Below are 22,979 nucleotides of genomic sequence, written 5' to 3' on the forward strand. Positions count from 1 at the left end.
TAGTACCACAACACGTAACAACAAAGCGTGCACATCCAACTGCAGCATTCCAGGTATTTTTTGATCCCACCTCAAAGTTTCAGTTTTCACTGTGGTTTATCAGTGTGTAAATTCACAGGTGAACCAGTAACACCGCTATACACTCAGTCATTAAACAGAATTTCAACACCAACAGACTTGTTAACAGTTTTGACAATCAATTTTTGTACGTGAAGTTAATAGATGGTTTTAGTGAATACATTTACATGTTGAAATGAAAATTTGTTTTACTCAGATATCTTCAATCACATTAAATAATATGCAAATCCCCGCTTAAGGATGTACGCCCGAGGCCACAGTTCAATTTGAAATTCCGCACATTAAAATTACAGGATATGCCTCAAATACGTGGCCTGCCAAAAATTAGTTTTCTGGGTTAGCAAAGGTAACCCTGAACAGGGGATTTTGTAGGGTGCTTCCCAAGTCAGATGTAATGTGGAACACCACCCTCTGACATTACTTTCAGTTCTACAAATGTTGTCAAGTAATTCTGTTTAACCTCAAAATCTCCTTCCCCATACTGGACCAAGTTGTCAAGTCTTACACGCTGCTCACGCAACTGGGTTTTTAGCGCGTAATTGGCACGGTTATAAAGACTTTCAGATTTTCCACTGCGGCAACACATTTCCGTGGAAAATAATACGGCAAAGGAGCAAGACATCGAGAAGCAGATTCAAAATGCACAGGGAACGGAGACGCGGCCAAAGTCCTCGAGGTCTCTGCCAGGGGAACAGACGCGAACAACCGGCGCGAACGCGGCTACACTCCACCGCACTGTACAGCGGAATTCTGCCGCAGTCGGGGGCCGACGTCAACACGCAGAACAAGTGGCAGCAGGGCGGCCTCCACATAGCGGCGGGATACAGCAGGCAGGGCGCCGCAAAGCTCCTGCCGGTCCCCAGAGTGAACAGAGATGTGAGGGACAGCGAGAGGCAGGCAGTTCTGCAGACCGCTGCGGCGCGTGGTGAAGCGGCCGCGGTGGGAGTGACGCTGCGGGTGGGTGTGGTCGAGTCCGCGGCCGCCGGTGACTGCTGCTGCTGCTGCTGCTGCTGAAGACCTCTCCAGCTCGCCATAGCCTACAACAGGAAGGTAGTAATTGACACTCTGAGGGGGATTCATGCCATGTAACGCAGGCCTGTGATACGATGCTGTAAGTAAAACAAATAAAAGACTGGTATGCCACACATCAAGTGCCACCAAATTACTGAAATATGTATCCACTCCTCTTCCCCCCCCCTTCCACACCCACCCTTTCTCCTCCTCATACTGTCTTCCTTCCACACGTGATACTTCCTGAACTACTGCCTTTGACTTTGTTCAAAAATCTCTCGGGCTTTCCGAACAGAAGTTCGTGTTCACACCTCTCGAATATCAGTCATTAACAGTTGAACCTTTAGGTGTTTTTCGGTGGTGTGCACAGACTGATCTGTTGCATAGCACGAGGTCTAATCTGACTGCAGTTAACGAAGCCAACGAACGTGAATACGGGATATAGTGTGTGGTAACAGGAGTGATCTGTAGCACGTTTCATCACAATAACTGAAACTGCAAAGTAAATTCAGGAAAGCTGTATCGTAACAGACACGTCTGCGACACGTATTCCAATACGTACTAGGTGTACAACTTTGCTTTTGCCGTTTACCGATAGGTGGCGACAATGGGAAGTAGTGGTCGAAAGAAACAGATCGCAGATGTCGGGCAGTTAGCTCGGCCCTCGGTCAACATAACCTCGTTCAAACATTAGTCGATTTGTGTCTGCACCATAAAGTTGTTCTGGATTGAAAATGTCAGTTTACGAGCCTAATTCTAGTCATTTGCGGGAGGTGTTACTGTTTAGTTTCAATATGAAGAGAACTGCAGGTTAGTCTTATTGAACGCTATCTATTATGTACGGTATAAGTGAAAGAACGTTTCGCGAGTGATTTTAACTTCGCAGACCGGCATAGCGGTGGAAGAGAGAATGTTTTCGAAGATGCAGAATTGGAGACACTGCAGAGTGAACACTCGAGTCAAACTCGGGAAGAATTGGCACGATTAGTGGGAGTGACACAGCGAGCCTATTCAAAACGTCTCGAGGCTATGGGCACGATTCAGAAAGAAGGAACTTGGAGTCCCGTGTGAGCTGAAACCGAGAGAGACTGAATGGCGTTTGTGAACAGTTGCTTCAGAGGCAAAAAACGAAAGGGATTTCTGCATCGCATTGGGACTGGGGACAAACTGAATATTCACAGCTCAAAGATCGTGCTCTGCATTTGGTGGGACCAGCTCTGTGTCGTGTACAATGAGGTGTTGAAACCAAGTTAAACAATCACAGGTCCTCGTTATCAAACACAATATGTTTGAGCAGAGTGTTCGAAGACAAACGGCCACAATACAATGGGAGGTATGATAAAGGGATTTTGCAGTATGACAACACTCGACGCCACATTGCAAAAGGGTCAAAACGTACTTTGAAACGTTAAAATGGGAAGTCGTACCCCACCCGCCGTATTGTCCTGACATTGCTCCCTCTGACTATCACCTGTTTAGATCAATGGCGCACGGCCTGGCTGACCAACACTTCAGATCTCACAAAGAAGTCACAAATTGGATCAATTCGTGGATCACTTCAAAAGATGAACCATTTTTTCGACGTGGGATTCGTACACTGCCCGGAAGATGGGAGAACGTAGTGGCCAGCGATGGAAAATACTTTGAATGATACGTGTGTAACCAATTTGTTTCATTAAAGCCTCAAATGCCGGGGGAAAAAAATGGCAGAAGCAAAGTTTTACACCTTGTATTACTCACGTATGTTGCACATAAATTATGAAAAATGCATCAGGGTACCAATCGAGTTTGTTGCTGTATACAGCGACCTGGAATTTGGCCTCGAGGAAATCTACGGATCACAATGGACAAATTAATGAAATAAAGAACGAAATGAAAAGGGATCCATTCTTACCGTGTCGACCGGCAACGAAGCGTCCAGCGATTCTTCCATTGCGGCAACAAATAGGCTGACGATTAATGTTCACAGGCGTCAACTTCTCCGATTTGGTTTGTGCTGCAGGGAACTGTTCGTAAACAGATATTTGAATCATTAACATCTTAACAGCAAATTGAACATTTTAACACAGATTGATTTCACATTAATTATCATTCACACACAGATTCACACTAATTTACATAGTTGTCTTAACTATGAATTGCCAGTAAACATGTAATCATCACATTTTTTGTTTTCTGTTTTTATTGAGCACAAACAACTGGACATGCTTCTAAGATATAAAATATTGTCAAGCCAAGTACACGCACAGCATTTTCTACGCATCTGCATCCACTGTCACACACTAACAGCAGTTCAACACTGAATACATTTTAGTAATATGTATTTAAATCCAAATACAGTCCAATTGCATACATATGATGACAATGAGGCAGCTACCCAAGGGATAAGCAAAAGTCAGTAATTGACAGTGCCACACTACATTCAATCATTCTCTGCTCGGCAGTCTGGAGCAAAGCAGGCATCACCAAAATCTGAAGTGACAAGAAATGTTCAATAATCGCTAGAAAGATCACTGGATCTGTTAATTTTGACAGTGTGAGGCTGATGTGCTTTTCCATCAACACTTGGTATGAAAACTGCCATTAGTTCAAGGTTTTTATATATTGAGATGCAGTGGCAAGTTAAACTACTGCAGGCCTAGGGCAGCAAAAATAAACAAGGTCCCCAGTCGGAGTTACAAATTTATGTGCTTGTAGTGTCCACTCTGTACAAAATGAGTCGGATGCTTCAGAAAAGAGTGAAGTATTGATAATGTATGTAGTCAATGCTCTAATGAAGGTCAGTTTTCACTGCCCATCACGTCACCTCACGTCATGTCGCATCTAAACATTCCACAATGCATTTCAAATGGCGGCGTCCACATTGGCCATCAAATCACTGTCGAGGTTTCTCAGGAAGAAAGTTTTGATGGCCGACATCACGCATTTATCACACGATCCAGAAACGCATTTCCTTCTGATATACAGTGACATATGGATCTCCTAACTTTGTTTTGTCACATTTTGTGTTATTTCTATTAGTTATATGTTATTTGGTATAATTTGTTCCATTTTGTTGTTTATTTTGTTAAAATGTTTAATTCTATAATGAATGACAAAAGATTAATTGAAGCAGTGAGGTAGCTTACGAATTGTAGAACACGAGTGTACTTCATTACTTGCTCTATACTACATTTCTAAAGTGGACTTCTATACATACCGCTATATTATTTAATATTTTACAATGAAATGGATGGCAGTATGCATGCAACTTTAAGCGGAAGAGATACTATGGTTAAAACCAGAGTACCGGTATTAAGTGGAATATATCTGGAAGTGGTCAGGCATTTATAATGTTCGATAAAGAAATGGACTGAAACCTTCAGGCATTGCATCTGCAAACCACTGTGAGGTGCATGGCAGAGTGTACGTCCCACTGTACCAGTATTAGGGTTTCTTCCCATTTCGTTCACGTACACAGTGCGAGACGATCGAATGCCTCTGTACCAACAGTAATTATTTTAATCTTATCCTCACGATCCCTATTTGAGCGATACGTAGGGGGGTTGTCGTATATTCCTAGGGTCAGCATTTAAAGAGAGTCCTCGAAACTTTGTTCGTAGACTTTCTCGGGATATTTCACATCGGTCTTCCAGAGTCTCGAAGTTCGGTTCCTTCAGTCTCTGCGACACACTACCACGAATCAGACAAACCTGAAACCATTCGTGCTGGCCTGTACACGTTCAACATACCCTGCTAGTCCTATTTGGTATGGGTCCCACACTCCTGAGCAATATTCTAGAACCAGTCAGACGAGTGGTTTGTAAGCAGTCTCACCTGTAGACCGACTGCACTTCCCCAGTACTCTACCAATGAACTGAAGCCCACCACCTGCTTTGCCTACAACTGATCCTATGTGATCTTTCCATTTCATATCCCTACAAAGTGTTAAACCTAGGTATTTGTACGAGTAGGCCGATTCCAGCAGTGATACTCTGATATTATAGTCATAGGGTACTACATTTTTTTCGTTATGTGAACTGCAAAATTTTACATTTCTGAGCATTTAAAGCAAGTTTACAATTGTTGCACCACTTTGAAATCTTCTCAGGATCTTACTGAATAAATCAATATGCAGCTTCTCTTAGATAGTACTTAATTGCAGATAACTGCATCAGCTGCAGAAAGTCTGATTTTACTATTAATATTAACATTGTCTGTACGGTTATTAATATGCAACATCAACAGCAGTGGTCCCAACATTTCCCTGGGGCACACCTAAAGTTACATCTACATCAGATGACAACTCTCCACCCAAGATAGCACACTGTGTCCTCCACACGAAAAGGTCCCCAATTCGGTCACAAATTTCACTTGACACCCCTGAGCTGTGGTACCGAATCAAATGCTTTTCACAAGTGGAGAAATACTGCAACTACCCGATTACCTTGATGAAAAGTTTTCAGTACGTCTGCGAGAGAAGTGCGAGTTGAGTTACTCGTGACTGACATTTTCAGGATCCGTGCTGCCTGGCATTGAGGTGGTCACACTGTTCACAATACTTCATAATGTTTGAACTCGGGATACATTCTAAGATTCTACAACAAACCTACGTCAAGGATATTGGACGGTTGTTTTGTGGATCACTTCTACCCTTCTTGTACACGGCTGTGGCCTGCACTTTTTTCCTAGAACTGGGCAGAGTTCTTTTGTTCGAGAGATCTACAATAGATTATAGTAAGAAGAGGGCTAACTCAGCAGCAAATTCAGTATAGAATCAGAAGGATTCCATAGGGCACTAGAGCTGTCCAATTTTAAGGATTTCAGATTTTTTTCTCAACACCATTAATACTCGCTTCCATTCACCTTTTCTGTGTTATAAGTATTAAATTAGGGTAATTCGCCTGGATTTCCCTTTGTAAAAGAACATTTGAAAATGAAGTTAAGCATTTCAGCTTTTGGTTTGCTAACCTCAATTACAGTCCCTGGCTCTTTTGCTAGGGGCTGGACACAACTTTGGTGTCAGCCTTTACATATGACCAGAATTTCTTTGGGTTTTGTGAAATATCACGCTACAACATTCTGCTGTCAGTCACTGAAGGCATCACACACTGCTCTTAACAGCTGACATTTCATTCGGCATCTCTCTATCTGTAGCCCGACGCTTTGTTTTATGCCTATTACATAGTAAACTCCGTTTCTTTAGAAGTTTCTCCACAGTAGCTGTATACTGTGGAGGTTCTCTCTCATTATTAGCTGTTCTACTGGGTACGTATCCATCCAGCACATGGTCAGCTGTTCTTTTAAACTTTACCCGTAGTTCCTGTACACACTCCTGCACTGTGCTGGAAGTTTGAAGTTCTTCAGTGAGATATGACACGACTGATTTTTTATCTAGTTTCTGCTTGTTTTAGTTGTCCTTTTTACTTTGGTACTCACTGTCGCCACAACTGCATCACGCTCACTGATACTAGTTTCGATGCTGACATCCTCAAAGAAGTCAGATCTGCTTGTTGCCAATAGATCCAACACATTTCCATCACGAGCGGTGCCCCTAACTATTTGTTCTAGTAGTTTTCAGTTAAGGTATTTAGTAAATTTTCACAGCTCGTCTTATCGTGCCCACCAGAAACAGAACTAATTTTCCCAATTAACTGTCTGACGATTAAAGTCTCCACCGAAGATTACAGTAAGATCGGGGAACTCGTACGTGCAAGTGAACCGAAGCTTTCTCTGAAGGTTTCTGTTACATCAGGAGACGAGTCTGGTGGGTGACAGAAGGATAAAAGTATTTTACACCCGCCATCGATACTGCGCCTCGCTCCAACAATATGAAGTTTCAATTTCTATCTCAGTCGATACGACTCTTTTCTACTGCAACAAATACACCACCTCCATTCCCCAACTGCCTATCCTGTCAATATACACTCAAGTTTTTCCCGAAAATCTAACCGCCATCAATTTCAGTTTTCAACCAGCTTTCTGTACCTAGTGTTATGCAACCTTCACCGCATTTCACGAGCACTTCAAACTCTGGCACTGTTGCAAATGCTTCGAGAGTTAACCGTTAAGATTTTAATACTCTCACCTGCGGGAGACATTTCTTTCTATCTTACACTGATACTTCCCTGTATCGTACAAGTATCACTGTCTGGACTGGACGGAGAGCCGTCTAATCTAAAAATCGCACCCCACACACAGTCTGCTACCTGACTACTGCCCTCTGCCGTATAGGGCACACCTGATTCATTTAAGGGGACCCTGCAGTTCTCAGCCCTATAGCACAGGTCCAGGAAGTGACAGCCTAGCTTGTCACACAATCTTCAGAGTCTCCGGTTCAGTCATCCACTCGACTCGGAAACGAGCGGCCACGATCAGTTCTGCGAACAGTGCAGCAAATTGTGAGTTTCATTACAATTTATCACGGACCCTCACTACTACGATGCAAAGTTATTCCCGTAAAGACACCGTCAAGGTGTGGCTGACAGATGTAAAGTAATCTGTAGAGATAATCACGCTGTCACTTATCTCGACGCTGCCGAATAGCCACCGTGCACGTGGCTTCGTCGTCTAGGCGACGATCGATTCCTTTGCTGCTCCAGATGAAAAAGGTGTGGGTTTTGACTATTACCAGACCGACCGAAATCACGAAGCAGGAGTCCACTATTTTTGTTTAGAAAATCTCTGATCACAAAAATAAAGTACCACGTGCACTGTGGATACCACATATTTATCGAGAAACACACAAAAACAACAACTCTCGACCGCAGCCAAAACGCGAGTGGCCGAAATCACGTTGCTGACCAATGACCTCAGAGTTGTATCGACAAAGAACTTACAATTTCTGTATCGATTATTGATACTACAGTTTGAAGTTGCGTGAAATATCAAATAGCATAAAGGATAATTCAGTGACAATAATAATAAGAGTGAGAAAATTGTACATATAAATAATGCAAGTCAAACTTTAAGAAATAATAAAAGTTTTAATTTAAATATACTTCCAAATTTGAATTGATCGCAAGACCTACCTTATGATCATACTAAGTGATCAGTTTTCGAAAACTACTTTAATTATCGTATTATGTCTCACAACAAAATGGGCTCTATTGGTAAGCTCCATTACAAACTAAGCACAAGTCGGGTCTTCTCAGCTGTCTATTCCAGTCACTGGAATGACCCAAGAATGACCTCAGAGCCCGGACAGGCATTTGTTCTAAAGTGTGGGATAACGTGCAGTCGGTTGCATGCTGTCCCTTCAATGGCTTCTGGAATAGGCTCTTCAGCATACTGAATAACACCCTCGGGCAGACACACTGAGGGCTCCCGGTGTCCTTTCCCGATTCTTGCAGCCATTTCTCCAAGTGGTACCATCATTCGCCGTATGTTCGAACTGCCTACAATTAGTAGACCCCTACACTTTTGCGTTTGCCTCCTCCTGACTCAGATAAAACAGGTTTCCCCACAAACAGGTGAAGTGAGTCCCACAGAGTCAGTTCCAGTTTCAGTGAAAAACTTCAACTCCAACTCGTCGGTTACGGGGATCGGTACGACACCCCGAGTCCTCCCCGGTCCCCTTCCACGTTGTACAGCAGGCCCAGATCTACCACTGACGTGCCACTTACATTTGAGTGCACAAGTAATGGCAGCTCCTGTACTTTCTGCAGAGGACACTCGACTTACAGGAGAGGACGGTACTTGAGGTACCTCCGGTACCAGTATAGGAGGTACACAGCTCTCGGCAGCTCTCCCGACGCACCGCTTCGCAGCAACTGCCTATCTTTTGACAATACTCGGGACGATTTCCAGCTGCGTATGAATGTCAGCCAATTAATTCCATGTTGAAGAACAACATTCACAGTGAGGCAGCATTTTGGCTGCAACAATGGCAAAGTATTTTGTGTGTAGTATACCTCAGACTTCTAGAAGAATATAATAATTCCAATCCCAAAGAAAGCAGGTGTCGACAGATGTGCAAATTACCGAACTATCAGTTTAATAAGTCACAGCTGCAAAATACTGAAGCGAATTCTTTACAGACGAATGGAAAAACTGGTAGAAGCCAACCTCGGGGAAGATCAGTTTGGATTCCGTAGAAATATTGGAACACGTGAGGCAATACTGACCCTACGACTTATCTTAGAAGAAAGATTAAGGAAAGGCAAACCCACGTTTCTAGCATTTGTAGACTTAGAGAAAGCTTTTGACAATGTTGTCTGGAATACTCTCTTTCAAATTCTGAAGGTGGCAGGGGTAACATACAGGGAGCGAAAGGCTATTTACAATTTGTACAGAAACCAGATGGCAGTTATGAGAGTCGAGGTGCACGAAAGGGAAGCAGTGGTTGGGAAAGGAGTGAGGCAGGGTTGTAGCCTCTCCCCAATGTTATTCAACCTGTATATTGAGCAAGCAGTAAAGGAAACAAAAATTCGTAGTAGGTATTAAAATCCATGGAGAAGAAATAAAAACTTTCAGGTTCGCCGATGACATTGTAATTCTGTCAGAGACAGCAAAGGACTTGGAAGAGCAGTTGAACGGAATGGACAGTGTCTTGAAAGCAGCATATAAGATAAACATCAACAAAAGCAAAATGACGATAATGGAAAGTAGTCGAATTGAGTCGGGTTATGCCGAGATAATTAGATTAGGAAATGAGACACTTGAAGTAGTAAAGGAGTTTTGCTATTTGGGGAGCAAAATACCTGATGATAGTCGAAGTAAAGAGGATATAAAATGTAGACTGGCAATGGCAAGGAAAGCGTTTCTGAAGAAGAGAAATTTGTTAACATTGAGTATAGATTTAAATGTCAGGAAGTTGTTTCTGAAAGTATTTGTATGGAGTGTAGCCATGTATGGAAGTGAAACATGGACGATAAATAGTTTGGACAAGAAGAGAATAGAAGCTTTCGAAATGTGGTGCCACAGAAGTATGCTGAGGATTAGATGGATAGATCACATAACTAATGATGAAGTATTGAATAGAATTGGCGAGAAGAGGAGTTTGTGGCACAACTTGACTAGAAGAAGGGATCGGTTGGTTTACATGTTCTGAGGCATCATGGGATCACCAATTTAGTACCAGAGGGCAGCGTGGAGGGTAAAAATCGTAGAGGGAGACCAAGAGATGAATACACTAAGCAGATTCAGTAGGATGTAGGTTGCAGTAGGTACTGGGAGATGAAGGTTGCACAGGACAGGGTATCATGGAGAGCTGCATCAAACCAGTCTCAGGACTGAAGACCACAATAACAACAACAACTAATGTATCAGAGTCTTGTTTACATACATATTTGTGGCAGGCTTATTTACTGTAAAATAGCGCTCTGGACTGTGTGTGAAACAGTTTTGGAAGCATCAGTGGTCAACATTTACGTGGTTTCACTAGTTCACTGCAATGAAGTTTAACTATTAAAAGCCAAAGACACAATGTAAAGAAAATTTCTAAATCTTGAAGGGAAAGGTATTGAGGACAATATCACTATTGCACAAAAATTTGCACCGAACCAGTAACTAAACTTAACCTTGAACAAATTGTTTCTCACAGGGTGTGATGGCAGGTCACAACAGTCTGTTTTAACAAAAAATTGTGTTTCAACTTTCTAAAATATTTATAAAATGCAGATTCCTCTTCCTCGGGCTCTTTGTAGAGTGAGAAATCCCCCTCTGTACCACGTAATAACATTTTTTGGACCCACTGCACTGTTTCACACTTCTCTCTTCTTTCTCTAATATACAAGCTATCCCTGCAAGCTGAAAACCATTTGAGTCCAACAGATGTCATTTCCACACAAATGTGGTATCCAGCATCCACATATTTATGTTACCGTAACTGAACTGAACTGGCCTGAACAGTAATATACACACTCAAAGATATCGGTCGAAACTCGCAGTGTATATCAGCATTTAGCACAGCAATTATCAGGTAGAGAGCAACAAAATAAGAAAATTACCTTTTATTTTGATGCCTGAAAACAAAGCCTGTAAAATTACAGTAACAGTTTGGTAACCACAGTACAAGACACTAGTTGTTATAAATATTGCTATTGTACGTATGTTTGTGCCTTCATTTTAACAACATTCTCAATTATGTCATTTAAATTCATCTCCTTTCAATTGATAAAATGGCTCGACTGGCTAGTCATTCTAGATTCATCATTAGTTTCAGAGAAACTGCTCTCGGATGATGCGACAGAGATAAATGATCCAGAAGTATTGCACTGTAAGTGACACACAGAGTAATGATTCGTGGAAGTCCCATCTAATTATAAATTTGAAGGTTTCCTAGGCCATCAATCTAAGAGCAACTTCCACACACTTATCGATTTGTACAGAGATGCCTAAAATCTCTTTATTTCTTTCAGCACATGCTCCTTATCAATCTCTTACATTTCTACCAAATACTCCAGTGCTACAGCCAGAACATCAGCAGCTTCAAGCATAAATTTAGTTTCAACCAGTTGGAACAGTTTGGCCATTTTTTCATGGTTAAATAGCATTGCAACATTTTCTTTATAATTCTGTCAATGCATTTAATCGATGATTGACCAACTTCCTGAATTGATAATCCAGCATTTATTTATTTTTATTTATTTACAAGTCAAGTTCCATAGGACCAAATTGAGGAGCAAATCTCCAAGGTCATGGAACATATCAGTACATGAAATTACAACAAAAGTAATAATACATAAAAATAAAATGTTTCTGAAACCGAAAAAAGTCAATCCGTAAGTTTACGTAAATGCAATCAACAATACAACAAGAATCAGCTTAAGCTTTCAAGGAAAACCTAAACAGAATAGAAGGAGTGACGCATGAGGAAACTTCACGTTTCGACTTGAACGCACGTGGATTACTGCTAAGATTTTTGAATTCTTGTGGTAGCTTATTGAAAATGGGTGCAGCAGTATACTGCACACATTTCCGCACTAGAGTTAAGGAAGTCCAATGCAAATGCAGGTTTTATTTTTGCCGAGTATTAACAGAGTGAAAGCTGCTTATTCTTGGGAATAAGGTAATATTGTTAACAAGAAGAATGGGAAGAGTTACTCCAAAATATAATACCATACGACATAAGCGAATGAAAATAAGCAAAGTAGACTAATTTTCGTGTTGAATGCTCACTTACTTTGGATACCATTTCAATAGTAAAAATGGAAACATTAAGGGGCTCCGGAAAGGCTCAAAATCATGAAAAGTTCAATTTTTACTTTTTGCGTTTTCTGAATCTGCAGACTATTACCTTTTAATAGATATATAATTTATTCAATTCCGAAGAGTACAACTATTTTTAAATTTTTTTTTTGAAATGTGTTCTACATGGGCGTGACCCACTGTGGCGCTGTTAAACTGCTGTCAAATGGTGTTATTATTAACGTCCGTGTTCATCAGGTACATTTTAGTGATGTGAGAAAGTATGTGTTGTGGCTAACCTGTGATGGTTCAATATATATCGCTGGTGTGATTGTCGATTGTTTCATGTTTATTTACTCTGTCGTTATCTCGAAAATATTCGTAATTAATTCTGTTTCTTGAGTCTCTGTTTTGTTGAAGTATAATAATGAGTGAAAGTAAAGTTATTAGAAATCCTCTGAAGGCTTTTAAGGAAAGGAGAAATGTTGGAAAGCCAAAGGTATGTGTTATTACTGTAAACAATAAAGACGATAACCAAGTGAGTGAACCTAACCTCTCAAGTACACCTGCCCATAGCAGTCAAAGTCGGAAAGAAAATACTTCACAGAAGAAGCTTGGTTCAATGAGTGAAAAATATGAATGTTTTATGGGCGAATCGGATGTGAATGAATTATCTGATATGTCGGTTCTCAAAGGAATTTTTGCAAACTGTGTAAGATGTATTCATTGTAGTGAAGTTGGTCTGGAACTCTCCATAATAAAGCACGTAGGACTTGCTAGTGAAATACAACTGAAATGTGATAAGTGTTCATACATGACCACCTTTTGGAACAGTGTTGCAGTAACTGCAACTGAAGAAAATGGTAGCAAAATCTACGAACACAACAACGAGCGATGCTTGCTTTAGACAAGGAACACCTTCGGGCTGCAGACAGGGCTGTAAAGAGTCTAGAAATACAAGCAAGAGTAAACAGGAGGAGGAACAAGAGGAAGCTGGAGGAGGAGTTTGCAGAGGATGAAGATAATCCGTCCTATGGACCTGGAATGCACTAAAAAGTTAATCCAATCTTTGTCGCTCGATTCCCAAAACTTTTATTTTCTCATACTAATTACATGTTTTCTAAGGATCTTCCAAACATATTTGTTTCAAACTTTCAGTAAATGTTACACAGTACCTTCTGCATAATTTGACACAGCCTTTTTCCAAAAAACTGTATATTTTTGAATATATAAATAAAAAATTGCAAAAAAATGTTGTGAATTTTCATTACAATTGAAAAAAATCATCTTTAATAACTGAACTAAAATTTTGTAAAATCCCTGTGCTAAGTTGTAGCCCATATTCCAATAAATAATCTGTAAAAAGTTCAACTTCCTACTCCAATACTTTGTGAGGAAAGATGTAATTTATAAGCGTTATTTTAACATTGCAAGTATAGGGCGTTCCGGAGCCCCTTAGTCTTTGAACAAGATCCTGAATGTGGGCTTTCCACAAAAGTTTACTATCTATCTGAACACTCAGAGAAATTTGAACTGTTCAGTTTCACTAATCTTATGTCCATACTGTGAAATTAAAACATCAGAATTTGTTGAATTTTGTGTTAGAAACTGTACAAACTGAGTCTTACTGTGATTTAGCATTAGTTTATTTTCTACAAGCCATGAACTTATGTCATGAACTGCACTATTTGAAACAGAGTGTTGCACACAACATCCCTTACTACCAAGCTAGTGTCCTCAGCAAACAAATATTTTAGTTACCCTTAATACTAAAGGGCACATGATTTACATAAATAAGTAACAGGAGTGGCCCCAACACTGATCTCTGGGGCAAACCGCATTTGACCCTACCCCACTCAGATCCCACATCACAGCCATTATCAACATTGTGAATAATGACGTTTTGCTGCCTGTTGCTAAAGTAAGAGGTGAACCAATTGTGAGCTACTCCCTTATTCCGTAATGGTCCAACTTCTGGAGCAATATTGTGTGATCAACACAGTCAAATGCCTTTGTTAAATCAAAAAATATGCCTAGCGTCTGAAACCTTTTGTTTAACCCATCCAAAACCTCAGGGAAAAGAGAATATAGCATTTTCAGTTGTTAAAGGACTTCTAAAGCCGAACCATACATTTGATGGCAAACTGTGTGATAAAAAATGATCTATTATCCTTACATACACAGCCTTTTCAATAACTTTAGCAAACACTGATGGCATAGAAATAGGTTCAAAATTTTCTACATTATTCCTTTCTCCCTTTTCATAAAGCGGCTTTACTACTGAGTACGTTAATCGTTCAGGAAACTGACGATTCCTAAAGGAAAAATTACAAATAAGGCTAAGTACAGGGCTAACATGTGCAGCATAGTACTTTAATAGTCTGCTAGGCACTCCATGATAACCAGGAGAGTCCTTAGTCTTCAGTGATTTAATTATTGACTAAATCTCCCCCTTGTCTGTATCACTGAGTATTTCAGACAACAACCTCAGAAAGGCATTTGCCAAGAGTATTATACGACTCCCTGCAAAAAATATATTTTTATTTAAAATCACCAGCAATGCTTAGAAAATGGTTGTCACATACTGTGCATATATCCGATTTATCAGTAACAGACATTTTTACTACAAACTGACTTTATATCGTCGACCTGCGTGTAGCATCATGATGCTAGTTCGCATGGTATTTTTTTATTTACCTTCCCCCTTCCTTGTTTGTCAATGTTAATGCCCATATCATTGCATTTTTTGAAGCAAAAAGTGACAGAACTGTTACAATTTTAAACACGGCTGACGGCACCAAGTGTGTATAAACTTGCAACAAATGATGTTTACAGCAAATTGGTTACATAAAGTTTATTGTAATAAGCAATGGCTGGGTTTCAGTGTCACTACAGGTGTCTTCTTCAGTAGAAATAACATCATCTAACTTTCATTACATTAACATTGTAAGCACATTCTCAAGTAATTTTTTGAAAGTTAACAGCATTGTCTGTAACAGTTCTTTCCATCACTAAAAACTCAATCGGGGTTTTAAATTTGACAAGTCTTTAATCCAAAGTCATTTTTGGGTACTGCACATATTGTCGGACTAAATTTACTTCCTCCAGTGCTGTGCGTCTAAAGTTGATGTAGGTCATAAAGATAAATATCACATGCAGCTGGAAAGAGCAAACTCGGACATCTATTACGGTTTGCCATAGATGGATCTTTCATACCTTCCAAAGGGCTTACAATTATTTTCACATTTCCTGTTATGACTGACAATAGTATTGAGCACTCCAGCAAATACCAGGCAATTATTTCAAACTGTCCCCTATTTTTTTTTTCCCTTACAAGTAATTCGAATCTATAAGTAGATGACAAAAAGAATGAAATTCTCTACAGTTCCAAAACAGGAATAGACGCGAATGCACGAACTCCACAGAGATTTAAGAAACAATTGACACAGACTGAACACAGCTTGTGGATTGACTTTTCTGAATTGTTTGTTTCACTTCTCCATGTACATCAGACAGACATGGCATCATGTTAACCTTCATCCATTCACTGCAATATCCAGACCATCTTTTCCCAGGTGTTGTTGAATATATTTTCACATATCCTCTGCAGTCTTTCCCAACATAAATAAAAAGCTAAGATGGGTTCCACAACTTCCACAATCGTGTCTTCTATACTGGCTTAACTGTAATTACAGTAAAGCTGTGTAGATGGTACAGTCATCAAAATGTTTCCTGCAGAATAGCTGCATCCAGCTCATTATCTACATTTACATACATACGCCACAAGACACGGTATGACGTATGACAGAGCTTACCTCGTACCACTACTAATCATTTCCTTTCCTGTTCCACTCATACAAGGGGTGTTCAATAAGTAATGCAACACTTTTTCTCAGTCAATATCGGTTGAAAAGAATTCAGAATTTGGGGAAGGACATCACGGAATTTCAGCCCCTATATTTTCATGAAGTTCCAATAGCTGGCAGCACTACACATAGCCTTCAAAATGGCATCTGTAACGGACTGTTTCCATCTCCGTGACAACACGAGGCCTCACACAAGCCCACGCACCTGAGAGAAACTCTCGAAACTTCATTCGACTGTTCTTCCTCACCCGCCCTACAGTCCGTATCTCTCACCTTCCGACTTCCGTCCGTTTGGTCCGATTGGGGACGCACTTCACGGGAAGCGGTACACGGATGTAGCGAGGCAATGGCTCCGATGTCGACAAGTAGAGTTGTACCGTGCGGGCTTATAGGCCCTTCCAGTAAGGTGACACGAGGTTGTCACACTGAATGGAGATCGTGTTGAATAATAGTGTTTTGCAGCTGAGCAAGTGGGGAATAATAGGGTGTACTAGAATTCTGAATAAAATCAACCTGCTTTCAGAAAAAATATCAGGACACCCCCTCTCCTCCATCCACAAACAGACAACCCAGCCCCCCTCCACTTGCAGCCCCCTCCCCTTGTCTGCCACTGATGTAATGTACCAGATAAGGCACAATCCTCAATGACTCGTCTTCTAAGATGGTGTCAACACATCTTGTTTTTTGTACTGTCATGGCAGGGAAAATGTGACAGCTGGTTTTGACAGTACCTAACTTCTTTTGCTCCTTTTACCAAAACACAGCAGAGCTTACAACAGTCCATCATGAAACATTTAATTTCTTTATTTACGTTGTTGCAAAACCCCACAACAATTCACTTGTCCCCACCTACCAACATCCCTTAAAAATTTATATTATTTTATTGAAAAATCTGTAGTTATTTAAACATCATGAAGATAAGGAAGTTTTGCATTTTAACTATATGGAAAAATACTCTTCTCTTTGCATGCTATCCTTTGCCAAAATTTTGTTTCTATATCCCAAAACGTTTGTAAGATACAGGTGAGATGTTGTGGCACGATCTGAACCAAGTCCATTTCATACAATCCATTTTGCCGAGATCTCCTCCCAAGTTTAAAGACTAGTTCAATACATTAGCTGCGTTTCGTTTGCAGAAAGTATGCAACACAAACAAAACACAAATTCATAGCAATCCTTGTTTTCCCATCCAAACTATTCAATTTTTTGCAATAGTTTACTTAATATGAAAACATCACAATAATTCTGGTTTTTAACAAAATGACAGACGTTACTTCATTACGAACCTGCCGAATGAGGTGATTAGACGAGAGAGAATCAATCTGTTTTACTCAATAGTTTGAGAAAGACTCCAAACCTCGACATTCTGTTTCGTCTCACGTTAACTGGCGTTCTCTGTGGCTTCCCGTCTTGCAGGCTGTGGTGGTACTCGCCATGTACGAGGTTTGTCCGGAAAATACGTATAAAAGTTGAATAATAACTATTTTACAATTATTCAGGTATTACAATATGGTCTCCTTCGAAGTGCCCACCCTGAGAGCGATACACTTCTGCCAACGGCGTTTCCACTGTTGATAACATTGCTGAAAGTCTTCAGTTGTGTTGTCGTTCGGTTGCCGTGTCGCTTCCGGCTCGGTGGCTTCCACATTTCCCGAGTGCCACCCCCGAAGCACCATATTGCATTTCGGGAACGTGAAGAAGTCACACGAGGCTAAATCGGGTGAATAAGGTGGGTGGTCTGTCACGGTGATTGAGCTTCGGGCCAAAAACTCGCGCACAATGAGCAACGTGTGAGCGGGCGCATTGTCGTGATGAAGGATCCATCTGCCCCCTTTTGCCAACTCCGGTCGAACTCCAGCCACACGAGCTCTGAGACGTGTCATAACTTTGACGTAAAAATGTCCCTTCACTCTCTGGCCGGGAGGGACACATTCCTTGTAAACAATGTCCCTAGAATCAAAGAAAACAATCAACATAGTCCTCACATTGGACCTCGATTTTCGCAACTTTTTTGCTCTCGGTTCTCCAGCTAGTTTCCATTCCTCGCTTTGAGATTTGAGCTCCACATCGAATTCGTAAAATCAGGACTCGTCTCCAGTGATGATTCAGTCGAGGAAGTCCCCTCGTTCCTCTGCTTCCAACCAATCCTCACAGCACTCGACCCTCTTCGCTTTCTGTTCTGGCATCAAGAGCTTCGGTACGATTTTCGCACACAATTTCTTCATTTCAAGTTTTTGTGCCAGGATTTCGTGAACGATTGTTTTGGGGATTGACAGCTCGTCAGCAATCATTCTGACCGTCAATCTACGGTCTTTAAGAACACGAGCCCGAATTCGTTCAACATTTGCATCGGAACTCGATGTCTACGGGCGTCCCGGGCGAGGGCCACCGTTCACTACTTCTCGGCCATCCCGGAACCTTTTTAACCAGTTGTTCACGGTCGGTTCCTTCGGAGACTTGTCTCCGTAAACTTGTTTCAGACACTCAAAAATCTCACAGCCATTCTTGCCTAGCTTTGCAAGAAACTTGATGTTGACGTGCTGTTCCTCAGAGAGAGCTCCAGGCCGACGGCAGGTGAAAAAGGGTGACTGTCACAACAAGCTGCCGCACACGCAGAGTGCTCCGACTCGGACTGAGCGTTGATGGGATGGATTACAGCAGTAGTCCCACCTGGTGGTGACTGCAACTTTTAACAAAGACATTCTTGAACTTTTATACGTATTTTCCAGACAAACCTCGTAATGTAGTTGAAGCACAGATAGGCCCATCCTCTTCTGGACATGACCTTTATAACAGCAATCCATAGCCTTCCATATAAAAAAAATTACCGATTTTGTTACATCTTTAAGTAATACACATACAAATTTTAACTAGTGTACATTATATTTAGAAAATAAAATACTTCCCACGTGAGTTTATAAGTGATACACAAATCATTTTATTCAGAAAATTGCAAATTTTATAAAGAGAGAAAAATCTGAAAATGTGGGAACAATTTTTTTTTTCCATTATACCTCCCCTTAAATGTGCCTGTCTGCAACTTAGTGTGTTATTATGGTAAGTAGCAATCTCTCTTCCGAGACTGTTTATATTCCTACCTGGAATTTCCATTGTTTGATTTCACTTAATATTATTTTTTTAAGAACCTCTTCACATCATCTGTAAAATTTAATGAAACAGAATTACGAGGTTCTTGTTGCCTACCTCTGATTTATCTCTAGCACCTGAAGGACCATCTATCGAGATTGGTAATTTTATTGCTTGCTGCCTGGAAAAATTGTGGCAGTAACAATATCCCTAGCGAACCTTCACCGAGGGTTTTGGAGAGAGAAGAAATGACAGTTGTCTAGTGGAACCAGGCTCATTGTCAAAATACCAATCCCAAATGTCATCAAAGCAACAATTCTGAATGGCAAGTCAAAAAGGAAGCGTGCCATTTGATTTCAAAAGACTGGAGCTCCCTATTCATCTTGCATTCGTAATGACCATTGAATCCCAAGTCAGTCGTTTTAGGTACATGTAGGCTTTTCGAACAGTCAATTATATGAAACTTCCCGGCAGATTAAAACTGTGTGCCCGACCGAGACTAACTCGGGACCTTTGCCTTTCGCGGGCAAAGGCAAAGGTCCCGAGTTCGAGTCTCGGTCGGGCACACAGTTTTAATCTGCCAGGAAGTTTCACATCAGCGCACACTCCGCTGCAGAGTGAAGATCTCATTCTGGAGTCAATTATATGTCGCACACTCAAAAGTGTCTGCCAAAAAAATTGTTATTGCGAAAGACAAAGACAAAAATGCTCTGTGTTCAAAAGTATACCAACAAACTTCAAATTTAATTACTGCACAAAGAATCCTCGTCTTTCATTATTTTGCACATGCAAATGTGTGTGCTTCACATGTGTGTACATACTCCAAAAGAAAAAGAGCCATCGCAATGCATGCTGGGCACAGCTCATGTTGAATAAAATCTGCTACCAGCCACAATCAAAGGTGGGTTATTTAGATCGCAGCCATTTTCAGTCTTACGCCTATCTTTAAGTAATCATACCTGATAGGTTATAAATTCTGTTTTCAAATGTAGTACACATTTTGAATGTGTGAGTTTATGTCTCGTCTGCAGGTAACAACATTTTTAGTGGCATTAATGTGTGGAAATCTGAATATGGCGGTGCAAGTGAATACTTTGGTGAGAAATGCTCAATTGTGATACGGATATTCCATCTAACAGTGAACAATTAACTCTAATCGAACGTCACAACATGAAACTGAATGTACAGTCATTTGAATATCAGCATACGTACAAAACTGGTCCTGATTTAAATAAACCATCTCAAACAGTGATGACAGATTTTGTGTGTTCCCTTTCCTTATTTGCTGAAACTGCCCAAAGAACATTTATTTTCTTACCAGGTAGCGCACTATTGCTGTTTATAGAAGCCACTTGACACCAATTTCTCTTGATCCCCAGTCAGTTCAACATAAGGACTGATGCTTCGTGATTTGGTACTTTTGCCACTTTGTAATGCACTGTCACCCTTGGGGGTTAACCGAAGCGTCCGATTCCACCTGTCAGCTTTGACCCGTGACAAAGACGATGGCGCAGAGTTTAGTTTGTGAGAGTGGCGTGCTTGCATGTGTTTCGTTTTGATATGATTGGTGATGCTCTCTGGTGGTGTGTTTATGTGTTGTGTATTAGGTCATGCTTTTGGTTCAGTGTGTGTGTTTATAGGCAGCGCATTGTTGTGGTCGATGGTTCTCTCTGGTGGTGTGTTTACGGTTAGCGTGTTATGCGGCATATGGGGTTCATTTGCATGGTAGCATTGCATATGTGTGGTATCGGTTGTGACTGTGCTTTCAGCGGAATATTTTTCAGTGAGTGAACAATTTTGGTTTTGTTATGTCGATGTTATTGTAGTTTTGTTAGTCGTGTGTGAATTTTTGTAAATCGCTTTGTTTATGTCTTTGCTAGGTGTTGATATGACTGACAAGGTGAACAGTTTAGGTTGTCGTCGATGATGGGGGACAGTGAATTGTCTCCAATAAAACTTCTTCAGCTATTCGGCCTGTTGGCTGAAGTTGTGAAGTGTTCAGTTTCTCGTGAAGAAATCAGGCTTACTAAAGTTCTGGTGTCTCGGCTAAGGGACAGCTATATGTGGAGATGTCTTAGGGATAACAGGTCAAGAGAATTGGTCAATTTTAATTTTCTAAGGTTTTTTTTTTTTTTTTTTTTTTTTGTAGGATTAAGTGTGGTGGTGGTGAAAGTTGAGACTTATGTTGTGTCAGTAGTTGCTGTTGACCTATATAGGTCAAGGGAAGTGTTTGATTCCAGTGTTTTTAGTTGATTTTGGGAAGGTTGTGGTTGTTTTATTTTACTGTTTTTGTCGTTCAGTTTAGCAGCGTGTGTTTATTTTTAGTTTGCCCCCACCCAAATACCCCCAAGTTCCCTCGCTTGTCCTGTTAGTTTCATTATACTTTTGGAGGAATATGTATTTGATGGTTCTTTGATCTATTTTTGTGTTTGTCATTTGTATGTAATGACGTCATGGTCGCGATATGGGAGTTGCCGTGAATGGTCATTTCCGCCATATTGGTGACGTCATTGGTCAAAGCAGATGGGTGGAATCTGACATTTCTGTAAACCAACCCTTGGCACACTAAGTTGTTTGGCTGTGGCAGCCATTAAGTTGCCTGCCTGGACAGGTTCTATAGCTTTTGCCCTTTATTTGCGCCTGTAATTTCTACTGGTTCTCATTCCTGGAAGAAGGTGCTCCAGTTACTGACCACACCAGACATTGGAACCCAAATTCACAAGCATAAAATTCCAATAGGAATTCTTAATGTAATTAATTTTGGTCACATATGTTTTGAACTCAAACCATAAATAAGACCCTGGAGCCAATCACTGTTAGGTGGTATGAAAGACTGGACCATGACAATTATTACCAGTCTTCTATACCTTACCTTAAAATTAACAGATGGGAATGATGATATTTTTAAAGAGTCTTCTGTTCTTAATATACATTAATGACTTGCCATTCTATATTCACGAAGATGCAAAGCTGGAACTTTTTGCCGATGATAAACTCTAGTTATCACACCCAACAGACAAGAATTAACTGGTGAAATTGTAAATGATGTTTCTCAGAAAATCATTAAGTGGTTCTCTGCAAATGGGCTCTCATTAAACTTTGACAAAACACAATACATACAGTTCCACACAGTAAATGGAATGACAATTAATAACTCCAGACTTCGATCAGAAATTGGTAGCTAAGGCAGAATATTCTAAATTTCTAGGTGTATGCATTGATGAGGGGTTGAACTGGAAAAAACACATGGGAGATCTGCTGAAACGTTTGAATTCAACTACTTGTGCTATCAGGGTCATTGACAATTTTGGCGATATACATCTCAGTAAATTAGCTTACCACACCTATTTTCATTCTCTGCTTTCGTATGGCGTCATATTCTGGGGTAACTCATCACTGAGTAAAAGAGTGTTCATTGCACAAAAGTGTGTAATGAGAATAATTGCTAGAGCTCATCCGAGATCATCCTGCAGACACTTATTTAAAGAGCTACAGATCTTCACTGTGGCCTCACAATATATATATATATTCACTTATGAAATTTGTTATTAACAATCCGAACGAATTCAAAAGTAATAGCAGTGTACATGGCTACAACACTAGGAGAAAGGATGATCTTCACTACTCAAGGTTAAGTCTAACTTTGGCTCAGAAGGGGGTAAATTATGCTGCCACAAAAGTCTTTGCATCTTAAGTCTGACAGATAGCCATATAGCATGTAAAAGGAAATAAGAATTTCTTAATGGCAACTCCGACTCAGTAGATGAATTTTGGATATAGTAAGTGGGTAATTTCCCCAACAGCCACAAAAAATAAATAAATAAAAAG

General features: G+C 40.5%; 1 long non-coding RNA gene across 1 annotated transcript in view; it reads right to left on the bottom strand.

Moving 5' to 3' along the window:
* Positions 1-330: 330 nt before the first annotated feature.
* LOC124553976 overlaps positions 331-22,979 on the bottom strand; it is a 28,057-nt gene continuing 5,408 nt past the window's right edge. Inside the window, exons 3-4 of the long non-coding RNA XR_006968187.1 lie at positions 2,984-3,095; positions 331-1,115 (exon numbers count right to left, since the gene is read on the bottom strand). This is a non-coding gene — a long non-coding RNA (uncharacterized LOC124553976). The remainder of the gene's footprint in view (positions 1,116-2,983; positions 3,096-22,979) is intronic.

This window comes from Schistocerca americana, chromosome 11, assembly GCF_021461395.2.
Source record: "Schistocerca americana isolate TAMUIC-IGC-003095 chromosome 11, iqSchAmer2.1, whole genome shotgun sequence".
NCBI lineage: Eukaryota > Metazoa > Arthropoda > Insecta > Orthoptera > Acrididae > Schistocerca > Schistocerca americana.